The 20452-nt window shown below is 37.8% G+C and overlaps 1 protein-coding gene and 1 pseudogene across 2 annotated transcripts in view; one reads left to right on the forward strand and one right to left on the reverse strand.

Moving 5' to 3' along the window:
• Positions 1-20452, forward strand: part of THSD7B (thrombospondin type 1 domain containing 7B) — a gene marked incomplete at its 3' end in the record, with an annotated part of 763972 nt that overhangs the window by 17084 nt on the left and 726436 nt on the right. The gene's annotated exons all lie outside the window — the stretch shown is intronic.
• On the reverse strand, positions 12393-13359 carry LOC309962955 (ferritin light chain-like; annotated as a pseudogene). The gene has a single exon. The product of its transcript is annotated as a ferritin light chain-like (transcript).

Raw genomic sequence — 20452 nt, forward strand, 5'->3', positions numbered from 1 at the left:
CTGTAAGTATAAATTAGTTTTTTCTGTTGTTGTTGCCATAGTCTTCTGTAGGCAGAATCTTCAGCTTCCTTTACACTTTCAAGTTGCTTACTGCTCCTCTACCTGTTCCCCATGTTCCAAAATTCATTGCTGTCTGTTCTCCACCTCTAGTTCTATATTTTTGTCCCTTATTGATTTCTGTCTTTTAATACCTTTACTGTCATTTCAAGGGAGCATTAGGAAGGAGTGAAAATACATACAAGTGTCCTGTCCCCCAAGTTAATGGGAAGTCTTCTAACCTTTCTGCCACTTCTGTTTTAGGCTATTTATTCTGGAGTAGAAAGGATGTTGAATGTTAATTTTTAGGGTGATTGACTCAGTTATTCTCTTTGAGCATGTACTCCAAAATCTGTTTTATAATAAAATTCACTGGCCAACCAAACTTTTCCCAGGTTAAAAATTTGTTTTAATTTAATCTGAATGTTCATTGGCTCTGTATGATTCGTGTCAGACTGAGCTGTTGGATTGGGGATTTATAGGGAGAAGATTTCTCCTTGGAGGTCAGATTATCAATGGAACAATTCCTTTACGGCCACCTGGAAATTATCTTCCTTCAACTTTTTCTTTCATGGTGAAATTTTAATATTTAAGATAAGTTTCGTTTTTTCTTAACTAAGAAAACAGAGGACTCTATGCAAAGAAGTATGAAAGTCAAAGATGAAAACTAGTCAGACCTATCAAAGTGGGATTGAAATATGAATTAAAGACCAAAAGACAGTATTAGAAATTCATAAAGCAACCTTAAAAGCTTATTTTATGAACATCTTCATGGCCATCATCTTATTACCGTGAATCACAGGCAGTGTTGATTGGAACTAAAAAAGGAGAAAAAGCCTAGCTTCTTGTGGGTTGGTTATGGATTTACTTAATTCATGCAGTTATTTTGATATATCAACAAAGTTCCCCCAACTTTACAGCCACAGGTGACATCTGTGCTACAGACATTAGTGCCACAGGTAATATCTGAGACTTAGAGAAATAATTTCAAAAGTGTATGTTTAACACCATTCATATTTACTACTCTCTTTAATACTGTGTACTGTTAAAGCTTATTTTCATAGCAAATGTATGCGTATGAATTAACCATCTCATCCTTTTGTTTCTTTTATACTTTGGAATTACTGTGGTAGCCAGACTGTGGTTCCTGTAGGCAATCTGTGATATTACTACCCTCTTACCTTGATCATTTTTCCCCCAAATGAGGAAAACAATAAGCTCCTGTGGAAAGAAGTAGTTTTATCACCCAACGGTGAATTTCATTCATGGATGCACTTCATGAATGAAACTGGTAAGAATAACATATGGATATGTTTTTTTTGTGTGGATTTTTCCTCAGGGTTAATAATTTTTTTTAATTGAATACAGCTGCTCAAGGATTTTTGTTGCTAAGTATACTCACTATGTTGAAAAGGAATGGCTTCCTTTTAAATCTTTTTAGACTACCATTTTGAGGCTTAATTACTTAGCTGTATTTGTAGAGAACCTGTAAACAATAGAGATGCTGACAGCACACATTAGGTAGGGTGCTGCGGTGGTTCAGATCACAGGTACCAAAGTCAGACTGTCTGCGTGCTGAGCGAAGGTGTGTGACCTCAACATTACGCCTTTGCTTTCTCATCACTAAAATGGGAATAAATGAGAAAGTCTATGTAAAGCATAGTTCATATTCTGTATTACATACTCAAAAGTACATTTTCTATACTCAGAGTATTACATGATCAAAGTCATATTAAGTACTCAATGCTACCTTTTTATTGCTATTTAATGGATGCTACTGTAAGAGATTATTTCCTGTCCCTCCCACCGCCTGACATGTAGAACACAATTTAGTTTAGATATATAGACATGCAAGTGTAAAGAATATTATTTCTCTCAAGAGGTCATCTGATATCCTTTTACTTCACTTTAAAGTTTATCTTCTAAAATAAGTGTTTTTAAAATTTCCATTTTATTGCTTATTTCTATTGGCCTTCCTCATGCACCTTAGCTGGTTCAAATATTGGATCTCCAATAATATTGTCCCCTGTCATTTCCATTTATAGAATGCTTTTATTGTTTTCAAAGCAAGAGCTAGGGGTTCTATCCAATACAATTTACCAGGCAGAATGCAGTCTCAAAGCTTACTTAAGAGCCAAGAATGTGTAGCCCGTTTGACCAAACCTGCGATTGAACTTAGATGGGTCCATATGATGGACTTCCTCCATCTTCAAATTTGGAAAGAGAAAAATCAAGGATGTGAGCCACACCTTTATATTTGATGATAAGGTCAAAAATTATTATATTATAATACCTTTTCTTTTGTCTTCCCTGGTCCTGACAATAGCCTGAGATGTTTTGGGAAGGGTCAGGAAGAAAACAAGTTTGAATAGCATAGATATTAAGTGATGGAACCAACACTAGCCCAGTGCCCTTTCAAATTTTAGTGAAATTTTCATTATGCAAAGGTCTTTGGTTTTCCTTGTTTGAAACTTTGAACTTAGAACTGCTAATGGTGTTGCCATTCTAAACAGAGGGGCTTGTGAGCCAAAAAAAATACCACTTTTTATGTTTCCTTAGATTTCATGTTAATTGGTTATCATTTTGGTGGTGGTTGATGATCCAGATAAACAAATGTTTTATGCCAAGTGGAGGCTTCTCGTTACAGCATTCTATGCTGTTATAATACAGTAATTATTACCATGAAAGAATGATTCTTTTTAACAACTTTATTGAAGTATAATTTATATACCCAAATGTACCCATTTAAAGTGTATATTTTAATTATCTTTACTACATTTACCAAGTTATACAACCATCACGACCACCTATTTACAGTTAATTCCCATTCCCACCCCCAGCCCTAGGCAACCACTGATCTAGTTTCTTCCTCTATGAATTTGCCTTTTCTGGATACTGCATATAAAGGGAATCATACAGGAAGTTGTCTTTTGTGACTGGCTTCTTTCACTTAGGATAACGTTTTTGAACTTCATTGATATATGCTGTATTATAGCATATCGATACTTCATTCCCTTATATTGCTGAATAGTATCATATTCTATCGTATTGATATAGCATTTTTTAAATCCATTCACAAGTCAATGGACATTTGGCTTGTTTCCATTTTTTTGGCTACGATGGATAATGCTGCTGTGAATATATGTGTGCAAGTCTTGGTGTGGACATTTTCATTTTTCTTGGGAGTGGAATTGCTGGGTTATATAGCAAATAGATGCTTAATTTTTAAAGAAATTGCAAACTGCTTTCCAAAGTGGCCATAGCTTTTATATTCCCACCAGCAATATAAGAGGGTTCCTGTTTTGCCATATTTCTTGCTAACATGTGTTTTGTCTGTGTTTTTGATTAAATTTGTTTTAGTGAGTATGAAATAGTATCTCATCGTAGTTTTGATTGGCATTTCATTAATGACTAATTATGGTGTCTTTTCATGTATTTATTAGCTATTTGTATATTTTCTTTGGTGAAATGTCTACTCCAGTCCTTCTTGCATTTTTAAATTGCATTGGTTATCTTCTTGTTGTTGAGTTTCAAGAGTTCTTTTTATGTTCTAGATACAAGCCCTTTATTGGATATGGGGTTTGCAAATATTTTCTTCCAGTCTGTGGCTTGCCTTTTCAGTTTTTAGTGGTGTCTTTGAAGTGCAAATGTTTTGAATTTTAAAGTCCAATTTATCAATATTTTTTTCGTTTATGGATTGTACTTTTGGTCTCATAGCTAAGAAATCTTTGCCTTATTCAGGTTGTCAAAGAATTTTCTCCTCTGTCTTCTTAAATTTTTGTAGTTTTAACTGTTACATTTAGGTCTGTGATACGTTTTGAAATTCTTTTTTGTATGGTGTGGGTAAGGGTTTAAGTTCATTTTTTTGTTTTGGATATGGATATCCAATTGTATCAGCATTGTTTATTGAGAAGACTATACTTTCCTCATTGAATTGCCTTGGCATCTTTGTGAAAATCAATTGACCATAAATATAAGGGTTTATTTCTGGACTTTGAGTTCTGTTCCATTGATCTAAATGTCTGTCTTCATGCCATTACTACACAGTCTTGCTAACTGTAGCTTATCTTGATAACTTTATAATACATTTTGTAACTGGGAAGTTCTCCAACTTTGTTTCATTTAAAAATTCCTTTTGCTATTTTGAGTCTTTTGCATTTCTGTTTCCATTTTAGGATCAGTTAGTCAACTTCTGCATAAAAGCCTGATGGACTTTTGATAGGGATTATGCCAAATATATAGTTCAGTTTAGAAAGAATTGCTATCTTAGCAATATTGTGTCTTCGGTTTATGAACATGGAATGTCTCTCCATTTCTTTTATTTCCCCTAGTAATAGTTTTTAATTTTTAGTGGATAAACCGTATACTTCTGTTGTTAAATTTATTCTTAAGCATTTTATTCATGTTGAATGAAGTTGTTCTTTTAATTTCATTTTAAGATTATTCACTGGTAGTACAAAGAAATACAATTTATTTATTTATTTTTTAAAGAATTTTATTTTATATTGGAGCATAGTTGATTAACAATGTTGGGTTAGTTTCATGTGTATAGCTAAGTGATTCAGTTGTACATATACATGTATCTATTCTTTCTCAAATTCTTTTCCCATTTAGGTTATTACAGAATATTGAGCAGAGTTCCCTGTGCTATACAGTATTTTCAATACAGATCTTGTATGTGCCATGATTGGTTGTTAAGCTTATTATTTGATGATTAAGCTACTCCCTGATTTAAAGTTGATGATACTAGAGAGCTATGTAGAATTTTCTGGACTTCCTGGTTATTAATTGTAGGAGTAAAATTTATTTGCAGTACTTCCTGCCTAACAGAAGCTTGTAGTGTTAGGGTATAATAGGGGGGAACTGAGCCTTTTAGTGATCTCTGCTACCTCTCTTGTCCAGAAGGCCTCTCCTAGCACCTTATCACGGCAAGAGTCTTTTTTCCTGCAAACAAATGAATAGAGAAAACATCCTTTAAAGTACCAATGGACCATGTTACGAAAAATACCCTTAGTTAAATGAAGAGACTATTAAGACATAGGAGAACTTGGCCAGTATCTTTTAGCTTATATTTTTGAGAGTACTTGGTTTGAATGGAAAAGATGTATTGTTTTTCTGTTTCCTAAAACTCTGTTTAGAGATCAGTCCTGCAGTCTATGCCTGGTACACTATAATTCTAGCCTCTTGAGAGTTAAGTGTCTTGTTTTTGTTTTAATATTTATCTCCATTGTGTATTATTATATGCTTCAAGTAACTACTATTTATCATTTCAACTACATGGTGCAAAGATGTTTATTGCCTTCTTAAATGTGATTTTAAAACTGTATTCTGACACTGTAACTTTTCTTCTGGGAACACATGTCCAATTTTATAAGGTAAATCAATTGGACAGTGTATTTCAGTTAACATAAACTGGTTTTGTTCAGAACACGCCTATAGTTTCCAGTGAATCACAGCTATATTTAGTATCCTGAAATAGTGGGAGGTTTTAAAAAGTTCAAAAAGTAGCAAGTAGGTGAGAATCTTGTTGGTTGCATTTCATTGGGTTTATATTAAAGTTGTAGGCGGGGTTCCTAAAATTGCTGGTGGGGAAATTTGAGGATTACCAATAACTAGATATTCATGTGTTTGATGCTTACCAGCATTTATGTTAAGTTCAGAGAATCAGAAGGATTCTCATATTCCTACCCAGAATACTACACGTAAAGTCTGGTAAGATATTTAAGATTCAGTCGTGCAATACTTTAAACAAAGTATAAATTCTATAATTGTTAACATGTCGATAACATGCTTGTGGATACTTAGCTGGCCGCTTTGGTGGTACAGTCTCCTGCACATAGCATGTCTGCTATGGCTGGTCATGAAAAATTACTTTTTGAATTAGAACTTAATAAAAACTTTCCCGGTCTGAACACTTAAGCTCTACTCCCTGTGCAATTAGTTGTTTCATTTCTTTCTCAGCAGTTGAGTAATGATTATGACTCCAGATGCAGTGAGAGTGATAAAGAGATTGATTAATTTCACTTGAAAGGGCATATGTTCAAAGAGAATCCAATCGGAACGCCATGAATGAAGATCTGACATCTCTGCAGTGGAGAGTTGTACCCTTACATGGTGTCCCACCAGTGCTGAGAATAGGATCTCTAAACCAATGATATTTATCCACTTGGTCTATAAAATATTGAGTCTTGCTCATAACCTAGTGCACACCTATGTGAGTGTATCTGTTCTTGCTACCATCCTCTGTCTTTGTAACAAGCTATTTGTGACAGTTGGAAAGGTTCCTTTGGCTCCTTTACCCTAGGGATGCCTTTGAGTTGCATGTTGTTATTGATCAGTAGCATCAAGGTTGCTTCAGAACCATGGCTTAATTTAGAACACACACAGGCACACACACACCACTGCACAACAGAACCTTTCTATATTCTAGTGTGGAAAACATCTTCAATATTACAGCAGTGTGACCACCGAGAAAAACCTTTTATTACATTTTATAAAAAAACAAACAAAAAAAGGGTCTATTTATCTAATACTTTATCAGTTTACATCGATTTGATACTTCATATTTTCAAGGAACACTTTTCATCTTAAATATATCTTTTACAGACCACTCCCTTTCATTTTCATGTATTCTGTAATTTTTAAAATAAATATTTTATGACAATTTAGAAGTGACTGAAAACTTAATTTTTAAGAGCAAAATGAAACATCCATCAAAACTGGTGGGTTCAAATTTTGATGAAGTAAAGATAAGGATTCACAGCTGTGATTTTAGCATGGCGCTTAAACTTAATGAGTTTTGTTTCTGAGTCTGTAAATGAGTGGGTGTGCATCCCTGAATAAATAGAACACATGCATACTTCTTTTGGAAAGTGTCTCTTATATACAAGTCTCTCTCATAAGGCATGAAGTTGAGAGGATTGTATAAATTCGTGATACTTTGAAGACCATCATAAGAACTTTTACTCAGTGCTTCTGTAAATCAGGAAAGGGTTCTCATTCCTTGGATTTGCTGATTGTTTTAGTAAAGACGTTTTTATCTGAAATGTCTTAGGTTCTTTTTCCTGCCTTTACACTTGAATGCTAAGGTTTTATTCATGCAGCAGATAGTTCTTGGGCATTACTCTATGCCAAGTGCTATGCTGTGAAAGCTAAAGGGTGGAGCAAGACAAGCTCCTGTTTTTAGTAGGAGGGGCTGCCGTTGACTGATTGCAACATGGAGCAAATAGACCATGTGGCCCTCGAAGACCCATCCTGAAAGAACACCAAGAATTTCCTTCTAAGTTATATTGATGCAAAACTTTGGATGTTTTAAGAATATATCCCTTACTCTGTGCTTCTTGCATTTTTTCTTTTTAAGCCCTAGGATGTTTTTTCTGAGAATACACAAGTGCTTCCTAATCACTGCATTCTGAAACAGACAGTGAGGTCAGTAAAGGATGATAACAAGATGACTGGAAAGGGGATGTCTGAGAAGAATTTCACAGATATTTAAACACTCCTCAGCACTTAGGTTAAATTTTTAAAATTTATTGAGGAAGTCGCTTTAGCTCTTTAAGTCCTTTTGATATTTTGAAGACATTTCCATTAGGGTGAACTTTGACAAGGAGAGATTCTCCCCAGGGAGTTTCATTTGTAATACTCAAGAAAAATGTACATCCTTAACAGGAGTTTCACAAATCAAGGATACTTTTTAAAAAGTTTTTTTGAAAATCATTTTGTATTCAATATTAAAGCCACGGATGCATTCAAAGGTAGGCTTTGCCATCTCTCATTCCATCTTTGTTGGACTCTCTGATTTGTCCTTGATTGATTTTGAAATAGATGAGCCAGCTTTTAGAGCAGGAGAATGATTTAATTATTACAGAGCCCAAGAACCAAAATCAGATTTGATGGTATGTTGAAACAGTGTTCAGGATGAATTAGTGAACAGATGTGGCGTATATGTCATTGATACCTGATACCCTCATGTTGACCTAGAAGTGGTGCCTTTTCCTTTAGGTCTTCAACTCTATATATCAAAGGTTGAATTTATTGGTGCCTCTTAACCTGGGATGAGTTCACTTGTCTCATAATGGAAATTGGGGCACCGATAAAGAATCTAGAGCTTAACAAATGGAGGAAAGGACAAATGCAGGATATACTTAATTTAGTCGATGGTTAGGGACCACATTGTAGGATGATTAAATTATCAGCCCGAACACCGATGTCAGTACTGACACCAGAGGTCAGCTAATGTACAATTTATCTTTTAGTAGTTTCAAAGGTTACTGTGATTATTTGGATCATTATGAAACATATATTTAAGCAAATACTTTCATAGAATTTTAGAGCGGGAAGGGACCTTGAGATCATCAGACCTGGCCTTCTCAGTAACAGGTGAGCAAGCTGAGGGCCAGGAAGACAGCTTGGAGCAACAGGGACAGAATGGGACATGGGGCCTCTCAGTCCATCCTCCGTGCCCCATTTCAGGTACAGTTCACTTCCCTCTTCCACATGAGCCAATGATGGAAAGACCAGAGCCTGCCTATAAGGGGGCAGATGGTGGACTTTAGTGGTACCCATGCCACATTCTATAGTCTAAATAATAGGAGGTCATTAAAAGTGGAAGCTAAAAATCAATGAATTCAGCTGGGAGTTCTCAGGACAAAAGACAGATGAAAAAATATAGCAGAGATGTTCAGAATGGCTTGTCAGAAGGTCAGGATTCCTCTCCCATCATTAGACAGAGGAGGAGAACCTGAGAATCTGGACCAGAGTTTGCAGCTCTGGAACTGGATGAAGAGAGCGGCTACTTCCCAATATTTATGTGGGAGAAACTTCATTTTATTTTTGTGGTTTCTTTTTTTTAAATGGAAGCATAGTTAATTTATAGTGGCTTTGCTGTGCACCTGAAACTAACACAACATTGTAAATCAACTATATTCCAATAAAAATTTAAAAAAAGAAAAAAGGAGAAAAAGTTTACACTGTTGTGTTAGTTTCAAGTATACAACAAAGTGATTCAGTTATATCTATATCTATCTATCTATCTATATATGTGTTCTTTTTCAGATTCTTTTCCATTATAGGTTATTACAAGATACTGAGTATAGCTCCCTGTGCTATACATTAGGTCCTTGTTGTTTACCTATTTTATTTATAGTAGTGTGTATCTATTAATCCCAGACTCTAATTTATCTCCCCACCTCTACGCCCCACCCCCTCCATTGCTGTCTCCTTTGGTAACCATAAGTTTATTTTTGGCCTGTGAGTCTCTTTCTGTTTTATAAATAAATGGAAACGTCATCTTAAAATCAATGCCAAGAATGGCCGACATTACAGATTAGGCCAGCACAAAGGCATTTGGAGGTTGGATGAAACTGGTTTGTGTCAGAACTTTGTTCTTACTAGTGTGTGAGTTTAGCCTACTTGAGCATCCTCTCCCCGCCCTCGCCCCCCCTGGCCTCAGTCTTCTACTTAGCTCTGTATTCCTTCCCTCATTCACTTGATAAACACTTACGTAGCATTTATTATGGCCTCTACTGTATTCTGTCAAACTGGGTTATTCATATGTACCCCAGAAAGCTGTTTTAAAATATGAAATTGGACAATGTACTAAAACATATAGCACAAATGAGGAGGTGAAATTGAGCTAGAGTTGAACTGTTGGCATGGGAAAACCATGGTGGCACCTGGCTGAGGCTTCCCGCTCTTTGGCCGGGGCCATCTCTGGCCTCCCAGGGGTGGGACAGCTGGTGCCGAGGCAATGATGGTGCATCCCAGTTGGGAAGAAGCAATGAGGGGTCTGGAGACCTCCAGGAACCTTCAACAATTGGCCCTTGGATCTCACTGGGAGGTAATTTTGGAACAGATGAAATAATTTGGACAAAGGAATTAGCACAAGCCGAGAGAAAAGAAAAAAAATTCTTGCTTCCAGCAAATGTGTGTTTCATTTGATTTAATTTTTTTGTTTTCTTTCATCTGAGAACTTCTTTAGTGTAGTTGGTCGAGGGATTCCTGAGACTCATACAGTGCTGGAGCTGGTACCGCCTTCTATTTTTTTCAACTAAGAAAACTGAACCTGTGGGAGGGGAGGTGACTCTGTAATGGACTCCTTGGCCTTCCTCTTCGTATTTATCTAATGTGATCCTCATAGCAACCCTAGGGAATGTGTAGGTAAGTCTTTGTCTCCATGTGGATTGCTTAGGACATTGCAGGAAGTCATTGGTAGAGATGGAATCAAAATCCAGCTCTTCAGATAAGTGGTTGGGTGCTCTTATTATCATCCTACTTAATTGGTAGTGAACTTTGCAGAACTCTACCTTCATTCCTTCAGTTGGCTGTCAGATATTTATGAAGCAGTTGCCATGGTGCTTACCATATTCTAGGCCCTGAGGATACAATGATGATTTCCTTTTCTTCACTCTCAGGGAGTTTATCATCTAGTTGGTGGCACAGCACATAAGCAGACAATTGCAGAAAGAAAAGCCAACAGAGATATGTTGAAAGCATTATGAGAATACAAAGATTGTATGAGAAGTATTTCTTTGAACAGTAGAAAAGAGCTATCATCATCTGTATGCTAGGCAGTATGCTAAGTGCTTTGCATAAATTATTTTATGTATTAGAAAGACCATTTCATTGACCCTAAATTAATATCTAGGTTTATAGTCATCCGTCCTAATCCTGATAGTACCTATTCTCTTCCCCAAGCTTCCATAGAATGTTCTGGTATGTAATGAAAAAGCATATATCAGGAGTAACGTATCACTTTTTGTTGTAGGTAGATATACCAATGATAACCAATTTGAGACAAATTCCTCATTATACATTGAGACAGATTATTATTATGGATTATCTAAAATTGAGGGAGCATGTGGTCTCTTGCAAAGACAGAAAAACAGTGAGAGTCTGATAGAAGAGGACATTTGGGGCTAGTGTGAAAAACCTCTTTACATCAGGGAGGGTAGGGAGGCATGCAGGCGGCTCTGAACGTTGCATACCAGTGGGAGACACTCCCAGCCTCCAGCGGAGTCAAGCTGTAGCATTTTCCTGCGAGCATAAACTGAGGTTCTCAGTCGCTGGTGGGAGAACCCAATCTCAGCATTCTAGCCCGTTTAACCTGGTCTCCCCCACTTCCTCTGCTCTGCTTTTTGTGATCCCTTTTCTCATTTCCTCTCCATTTCTTAATAGAGGTCTTTAAAATTTAAAGATTTTTAAAAATCTTTATTCCCTTGCTTATCCTACTTCCCTTGTTTGGGATGGATTTCCAGGGGAATCTGAGGTTAGGGATGAACTCTTTGTCTTCAACTGCAGGCAGATACCCTATGAGAGCCTCCTAACTTAAAAATTTCTACCCTATGAGAGCCTCCTAACTTAAAAATTTCTAGTATTCCAAAGTGTGTTCTGAATATTGGATAGAAAGAAAAAGAATGTGTATGTGTGTTTATATATATTGTGTATATATACTTATACATGTATATATGTGTGTGTATATATAGAGAGAGAAAGAGAGAGGGGGAGAGGGAAGGGGAGGGAGGGAAAGGGTTGAGGAAGGTGTGTGGGTGAGGAAAGTGCACACCTTGATTTTCTTGTACTTGCAGGTGTTTCCTACTAGAAAAGGAGGACTTATTGGAGGTGGGGGTGAAGTCACATAAAATAAACCTGAAATTTTGGGAGTCATCATACAGCCATTATGGAAAACAGCATGGAGGTTTCACAAAAAATTAAAAATAGAACTACCATATGAGCCAGCTATCCTACTTCTGGGTATATGGCCAAAGGAAATGAAATCACTGTCCTGAGAGATATCTGAGCCCCCATGTTCACTGCAGTGTATAATACAGTATTATTTACAATAGCCAAGACATAGAAACAACCTAAGTTTCTATTGACAGCTGAATGAATAATGAAAATGTGTTTTACACACACATGTACACACACACGTACACACACACACACACGGGAATACTACTCAGCCATAAAAAAGGAAATCCTGCCATTTGAGACAACATGGATGGACCTTGAGGGAATTATGCCAAGTGAAATAAGTCAGACAAAGACAAATACTGTGATGATTTCACTTATATGCAGAATTAAGCACATGAAGAAATTTTCTAGATAAGAAATGTGAAAAAGGTTTCATTATATCTTTGATTAAAAATGGACAAAAATGGAAGCATTGATGTAGAATTAAGTAGTCTTCAGATTTTATTCTTTGAATCAGTTACAAAGATAGGAAATATTGTTTTTAAAATTTTAAATGAAAATTTAAATTTTGTATGAAAATTTAAATTTTTTATTTTCAAATCTGTACAAGTTGGTACATTTCAATCCACTTGTTGACCTACATTGTATCAAAGAATTTTTTTTTTTTGGCTGCAAAAAGCTTTATTGTTTCCATTTGGTCCAAGGCTTGGGAGAGGGGTCCGGGATGGTTAGAAAGCTGCCCAGTGGCTGCAGAGACGGGCTTCAGGCAGAAGCCCTGACGCCAGAGGGGCTCTCCTCAAAGGCCGCTGGGCTCCGAAAGTTCCTAGTCATACTTGAGGGTGAGCCGTTCAAAGAGACACTCGCCCAGCCCAGCCTGGGGACCAGCCAGCCTGCAGAGGTTGGTCAGGTGGTCACCCATTTTCTTGATGAGTTTCACCTCCTCATCTAGGAGGTGGCTCTCCAGGAAGTCGCAGAGGTGGGGTTCTGTGCGGGCAAAACCCAGGGCACGCAGATTCAAAAGGGCCTGGTTCAGGTTCTTCTCCATTTTAATGGCGGCTTCCATAGCGTCCTGGGTTTTGCCCCACTCATCGGGAGATGGCTTCTGCACGTCCTGGAAGAGGGCGCGGCTGCTGCCCTGGTTTTGCATTTTCAAGAGACGCTTGGCGCCCTCGTGCATCTCTTCGGTCCATTCGCTGAACGAGTGGCCCACGCCCTCCAGAGCCACATCGGCGCGTGTCTAAATAGAAGACCAGAGAGAGGGAGGTGTAGGAGGCCCACAGATGTTATGTTGACCAGACGGTTGACGGTGGCCTCCACCTCGGTGGAATAATTCTGACAAATCTGGGAGCTCACAGTTGATAAGGAATTAAGCTCAAAAAAATGGTGTTGGCTGGTCCTGAGGATAGCTGAGGGTCTGACTCCGAAGGTTGCGACTGGAAGAAAGGTTGGAGGGTGGTCGGAGGCTGAAGCAAAGGGCGTCCCTGGGTCTGTTCCGTCCAAACACTTGAAGCAAGAGACAGATCCGGGGGACCACCGTGCGCACTGCCTCAAAGCAATATTTGATAACCAAGAGAGAAAATGCAAAACAAAACAAGAAAATGATGAAATGAAAATACGATAAACAAAGGCCATGGGATAATTTTAATTTTTAAGTAATAAAAGCTATTATCTTAATAATTTGTACACCTAGAAGTAATTGACAGTTTACTTTCATGAACTGTTTTGTAGTGAAAATCAACTCCTTAAAATCTGAGAACTTTTGTTTCAGAGACGCTGAAGTAATAATTATGGTCTCAAATAATGAAATATTGTCTTTTTCTCCTTCTTTTGAAAAGACAACTGCTGTATTTCACTGGCCTACAGATATTTCAGTTTGGAGGTTTTTGTTTTGCCTTCACAAGCTGAAAAATAAATGTCACCAACATTAAGCAGTGGGACTTCTCCTTTGGTGCAGTATTTTAGGTCATAGGTGTGACACTAATAGTAGAGGAAATTTGACATAGGCAGCTATATCTGATGAAAAAACATTTTTCTGAAGTTTTTATATTTGCCTGAAAATTTTGTATCGTAAAGTTCTCAAAAATTGAGTGATTCAGTTTTCATTTAATCTTTTCAGAGAATTTATAAGACAGCTTTGATTTAAAACACTTCATGTTTTTTAATAGTTTTAATTTTTTTTTTTTTTGCAGAGATATGTTGAGTAGAGCTGCCAAAATTTGCTTCCTAGGCTCATTTAAAAATCTCTAGAGCTACATAAGATACTGTGTCATGCACAAAATTAATCACATACAAGAAAAATCTTATAAAAATTCCCACAAAATGTGCTAGAAGTAATAGCAGTGATACTACTTATATTGATTGACCAGTTATTACATCCCTGGTTGCTCTTACATGCGTTATCTCATTGAATCCTCACAAATATAGTATGAGATTATTATCTCCGTATGACATCTGAGGAAAGAGATGAGTAGTAGAGTTGGAATTTGAAGTATAATATTCTTTTTTTTTAAATTTGTATTGGAGTATAGTTGATTTACAATGTGTTAGTTTCAGGTGTACAGGAAAGTGAATCAGTTATACATGTACATATATATCCACTCTGTTTTAGATTCTTTTCCCATATGGGTCATTACGGAGTATTGGGTAGAGTTCCCTGTGCTATACTGTAGGTCCTTACTAGTTATCTATTTTATATATAGTAGTGTGAATATGTCAATGCCAATCTCCCAATTTATCCCTCCCTCCCTTTTCCCCCTTGGTAACCATAATTTTTTTCTACTTCTGTGACTGTTTCTGTTTTGTAAATAAGTTCGTTTGCACCAAAAATCTACAAACAATAAATGCTGGAGAGGGTGTGGAAAGAAGGGAACGCTCCTACACTGTTGGTGGGAATGTAAATTGGTACAGCCACTGTGGAGAACAGTATGGAGGTTCCTTAAAAAACTAATACTAGAGCTGCTACATGATCCTGCAACCCCACTCCTGGGCGTATATCCGGAGAAAACCATAATTCGAAAAGATACATGCACCCCAGTGTTCTTGTTCAGTTTTGAGCTTAATGAATGTGTAGTGAATAGAAGAATGAATGCATGACAAAATACATACGTGACTTTGGAAAATCCAGTTTGAGCTTCTATTGATCTATGAAACCCTGAATACTCGTCAGGTTGTGTCTAACATATAGTCAAAAACCATATAGGAAATAAAGGGGAAAGGTGGATGGCATTGTTAATGGAGGTTTCGTGAACATGCTCCATCAACGTTCAAAATGAATAAATCTGAATGTATTGTATGTGATACTTTAGTATTTGTAATATGGCAAACAACTTAATTCCTTTTCTGTTGTTACTGATTGTTTTGTTTTGGTCTTGGCTATTGTCACTGTTCATTTTCCTGCATGATTTCCTTGGGGGGGGGGCACAAATTACTGGCATAATGGAATGACTTGCTGTGAACCTTGAGAGTAGAGTGGCATAGGAAGGAGTTGTTGGCAGGTAGAGAAGACAGTCATGTTCTCAGATTTATATTGACTGCTGGGGCCCCTCTGGGGTCTTTGGGGAGGTATCTTCCCTGGTTTGAGCTCCTTTCAAGATCAGGGCTGGTTTGGGGACTCCTGGAACAGCTTCCCAGGGAAAGAGAACTCAAATAGTGTGTCATCTGTCTCTGGAGAAATTAATCCGGAGGGAGAAAACAACTTGACCTATAAACATTTAGAACTGAGTATAGTTTAGCAAGGGGTGTGGGGCAGGAGAGAAAGCAGGAGACAATGAGGGGAGAGTTCAGAGAGGAGGGGCGGAGAAAAGTCACCATGCAGGTGGTCCTGCGACTAGTCCTTTCTGTGGTGGGGTCGTTCTGGAAGGTGGCACACTTTTAGGGATAAGGGGCAGTGTTCTGAGAGGGACTTAGTCATCCCCGTGTGGGACTTGATGGTTCCAGCGTATGTTTGAGAATCTAAAGTAGGTTGAATCCCAAGAGCATTTTCTAACATTGCACATGGGTTTTGTGGTTGGTCACATTGTGCAAATACAGCTTCATTAAGTCTAAAGAAATTCATGGTCCTGAAGCATTGATGAATGTTGTGAAAATATTTATTTATTCAGAGGCTTTTTGGTACATGGTAGAGAATCAAAGTACTTTGTGTATACGAACTGTTCCTTTCCTGGAGTTATGAATGTGGGTTCTGGAAACACATAAACATGAGGTTGAATGCTGGTTCTGCCATTTGGTAATTATATAATTTGGCGCAAATTTCTTAAATTCTCTGTGCCTTACTTTCTTTGTGTATAATATTGTGGTTGATGGTACCTGAATTATAAGATCAAATGAGATAGTACATACATCGTGCTTTGTTCAGTAACAGGTACATAATAAGGGATGATGCTAAAAGAACGTGGGGCGATATTAATTTTGGTCAGCAAAGTCAACTTGAAGCCCAGCTGTTGGTGAACGAATATATTTGCCCTTTCCTCTAACAGTATCAAATTTATGTTTTGTGCATGGAAATTTTTCATGTTTCTACCCACTGAGAACATTCAGAGTGATGACTATGTTGATATGACCCAGATTCACATTGAAATTGCTCTTTAAATGCCATTCATTAGTAATTCTTTGATCATCTTTGTGTTTAACAAAATTCATAGAATTGCTTTCACTGTTTCTTCCTAATACAAACCTTTTGGCATTCCTCTGGAGCTTTTATTGATAAACTCTTCCTTAAGCATACATCCAAATTAAATGTGAGAGCCTGCAGGTAAAAGAAATTGCTTCAAGGCAGTGCTTCCGTAGGATGAAAAATCAGTAACAGTTTCATTAAGGAAGGAAGGATAGTTTAGACGTACTCCTACCTAGCTTTCTTCTTACTGAAAGAAAAGAATAATTGTTGATTATGTCTTTCCTTTCAGATATAATGTTCACAGCTTAGTAACGTGGCCGCTGTATAGTTATATTGTATACATCCCTTCGAGTCTGCTGGGTTTCTTGAATAGAGCCAGTTTTTACGTTTTGAAAAATTGACACTCATTTAAAGCAGTTTCTTTAATAATGCATGCCGTGCTGAACCTACTGCAAGTGAGCACTTTACAACCACCAAATCCTACTGATATATTTGAATTAGTTAAATTCCAAATTCCTTTCTAAGCAAATGCTTTAATTCCTTCTTTCCCCTCTACTGATTGGTTGATAGCCGGATGAGGAGATGGGCAGATAGATAAAAGGGCGGATGGATGGTACAAGGTAGAAAGGAAGGGAGGAATTCAACTGTAGTACAGTGGTATGTATGCCTCTGGCTCTCTGCTTTCTGGCTCTATGATCCTGAGCCACTTACATTCTCTCTGTCTGAGTTTTATCACCTTTGAAAAGGTCATAATAATAGTTATATGATATTATACAATATATAGTATCATACAACTATAATACAATATATTATAGTTAATATTATATAACTATTATTATGACCTTATGACATTATTATTATGCAGATGAAAAGGAGTTATGTGAATTGTGATCAGTGTCTATCCGATGACAGGTACCTTGTAGTTATATAATTTGAGCTATATTATTAGTAACATTATTGAAAAAAAGATAAAGAGGTAGATAAGGTAAATACAATGAAATTTTTAAGATGCCATTTTGTGCTAGAACAATTCAAGATGAAAAGAATTGGATTTTAGCTAGAAGGAACACAACTATGTTTTCCGGGTTATCTTAGATGGGAGTTGGACTGCTTGTACAATAAAATGCGCCCGACAGAAGAGGGTTTTATCTGTCGGGTGGGATCTCAGAGAGGTGTAGGGAAACCACATCCCATGCAATAGGGTGAGGTACCAGTCTTTTTCAAGACGCTGCAGTATTGAGGAAACATTCACATGGGGGTCCAACTGTGCTCGGAACTGAGTTACGAGACTTAAAGAAATCTTTTTCGAAGCAAAGTGCAATGGTTAGTTTTGCACAGTGTAGAAATAATCAGGGCACTCAGTCCAGAGCCAGAGAGAAGGCTTTCTCATAAATTGCTGCGTGTCTTGTATCAGGTGGTGATAGGATGTTGTCTCTCCCGTGATAGCAGCAGGCAACATGAGTATGGGAGAGTTTTTCATTGACTTTATTATAAAATGCTATTTCAAACTCTCAAGAGTTTAACTAGCCCAACCAGTCTTTATTTACCACATTTCTCTCAAGACCTATGAGGTTCACTCAGTAATAACTAAGCATAATTGCTAACATTTACTACTTTTTCTTAACAGTCAGGCACTCTTCCAAGTGCTTTGCATGGATTTTTATATTCTTTTGCCTCACGCAGGTTGTGTAGTAGTGTTTTGATTTTGTGGAGCTGGAGACCGAAGTACAGAGAGGTTAACTACTCAGCCCACGGTCACACAGCAAGTCAGTGGTGGAGCCAGGTTTCAAACTCACTTCGATTCCAGAGCCTGAGTCCTAAACTAAGGCCTTATATAATAAGTGCTTAATATTTGTGAATGGTTATAATAATAGCTACAGTTAAATAGAGCCAAAAAAAAAGAAATCTCTGCTCAACATGACCCTTCATTTCCAGGTTTGTGTCAAGTGTGTGTACGTGAAGCACATTTTATAATGATTGCAGAAATAACCAACCATCTCTTTCTCTTCTGGTATAAAAAGAGATAAAGAGCCACTCCTACTTTACCTAATAATTGTTAAATTGCTTTCTTTTTGGTCTAATCTTTGCTAAAGGGAAGAAGGAGACCAGACACGGCAGGCTTTTTATTTTATTTTTTAAAAAATCTACTAGGTGCCAAAAGAAAAGTGCTGGAGAGCAGATTTCAGTGCTTGTTAGATGTAGGGTTGTTTTCATTGTCTGTGGCCTGTAGGGAATTGGATGGGAAAAGCATGTACTAGCCTCTACTCATGATGGGCAAGGAGAATATCGGGTCTGTTGGTTCAAACTGAACTTCGTGGCCTTGAAAGGACTTGGTGGCTGCAAGCAGCAGGCGTGGTAAGAAAGGTGCTATTTATGGAAGACCTACCTACCATGCCAGGTAGACGAGTTATCCCGTATTATAGGTGAGAAGAGCCAGGCATCAAGAAGTTCAGAAATTTGCTCCAAGTCACACAGCTCATGAGCAACAGAACTCAGCTTTGAGCTTGGATCTCTGCAACTCCTGCCTACTTCCCACCACCCCATAGTGCCTCTTATAGTAGTCCAAGCATGTGATCTAGAAAATGCTTGGTCCCCATTGCTTCTCACTGGGCATGAAGTGCAGCTTCCAGCAGATGTGTTTTTTCTGGAGTCTCTCACCTCCCCTTGCCTCCTTTTTGATCCAGAGAGTTCGTCTATGTGGAGGCTGCATGTGGCCACGGCATGTGGCCATGGCATCTGGCCACGCTGCACACTCGTTGGTAGGGATGCAGGTGGCAGAGAGCACTTAGCACTTTATAGTGGAAAAGGACCTGAATCCTGACGCTGCTGGTCATGAATCAGTGGTTTCATTCTCCAGTCATGGCATTGCACTTCTTGGAATTAAACCTCAGGGCTCCTAATGATAAAATGGACAATTAGAGTTATCCAGCCTATGTTACAGTCAGCATTATTATGAGGCTCTAAAAAGAAAATCTGTAGAAATACCTAGAAAAATAGCACTCAGATTAACACCGGTAGCAGTCTCATACAGGAGGCAATTTGGATAAACCATCAATTACTTTCATGAGGAACATTTTCAGCCGTGCTTTGGTTTTTTCCAAATGATGAAAGTACCCATTCTCAAACTTCGGAGCACAACTTTTGAATTTATATGGACTCTTCAGTTTGGAATGGTAGTATTACCATTCCCCACTTTATTCCTATTCTCCTAGTTCCCCGTAGTAAACGGAAGTAGGTTCACGTTGCCACGGTGTCTATAGATATTATTTAGCTCATCGAAATAGCATACCGTATTGGGTTCTTTCGTGGGGGAATCAGAGGCTGACAGCTGCTTGGTTTCATCTGTGGCCTCCCAAAGCCAGCTGTTGTTTAACTGAGGCAGCCAGTCAGCTTTGCTGAGCTCTCAGCTGGCAGTGGGGTGGAACTAGGCATTTTAACCAGAATCGATCATCTGCTCAGTACTTAAGTAGCATGAGCCTCCCGACTCTGGCTAGCCTAATGGACTTGCCACTGTGTCTCTGCTGTTGAGCAGTGGTTACTATACAGATTGAGGCATATCTGGTTTCAGTTCAGTCTGTTCCCACAGATGAGGCCCAAGTATGATCACATCGTATCAATTATTTAAGGTGCAGCGTCTGTGTAACCTGAGCCATAAGTAAAAGTTGGCCCTCCGTCTGTTCTGTCACCTGGAGGACTCTCTGTTTTCCAAGGGAAATAGTCCATCTTGTGAACTGACATCATTAGAGTCATAAAAATTCAAATGTGCCTTGAGCGATTACTTTGGCATAAAGACTCAAGTACAATATCCAAAAGCTTAGCATCCTTTCACTGAAATACAATGGTTTAGGCTTGGATGGAAGAAATTTCTGGAACACTGATTGCAGTTCCAAAACAGTATTACTAGTTGTAGTCTGAAGAAACTTGAATCTGTAAACTCCATTCATTTTCATAGACTCTGAAAAGTTCTTTTTTTTTTTTTCACTTGTAAATTTAGTTTGATTATAAATGTATTTAGTCATGGATTGTTTGGAAAATGAAACGGAGCACAGAGGTTATTCTTCTATAATTTCTTTAATTTGTAGGTGAAGAGCTCTGGGTCTAGAAACAAAATCC

This window comes from Leucopleurus acutus, assembly GCF_964270905.1.
Source record: "Leucopleurus acutus genome assembly, chromosome: 6".
In the NCBI taxonomy this organism is placed as follows: Eukaryota; Metazoa; Chordata; class Mammalia; order Artiodactyla; family Delphinidae; genus Leucopleurus; species Leucopleurus acutus.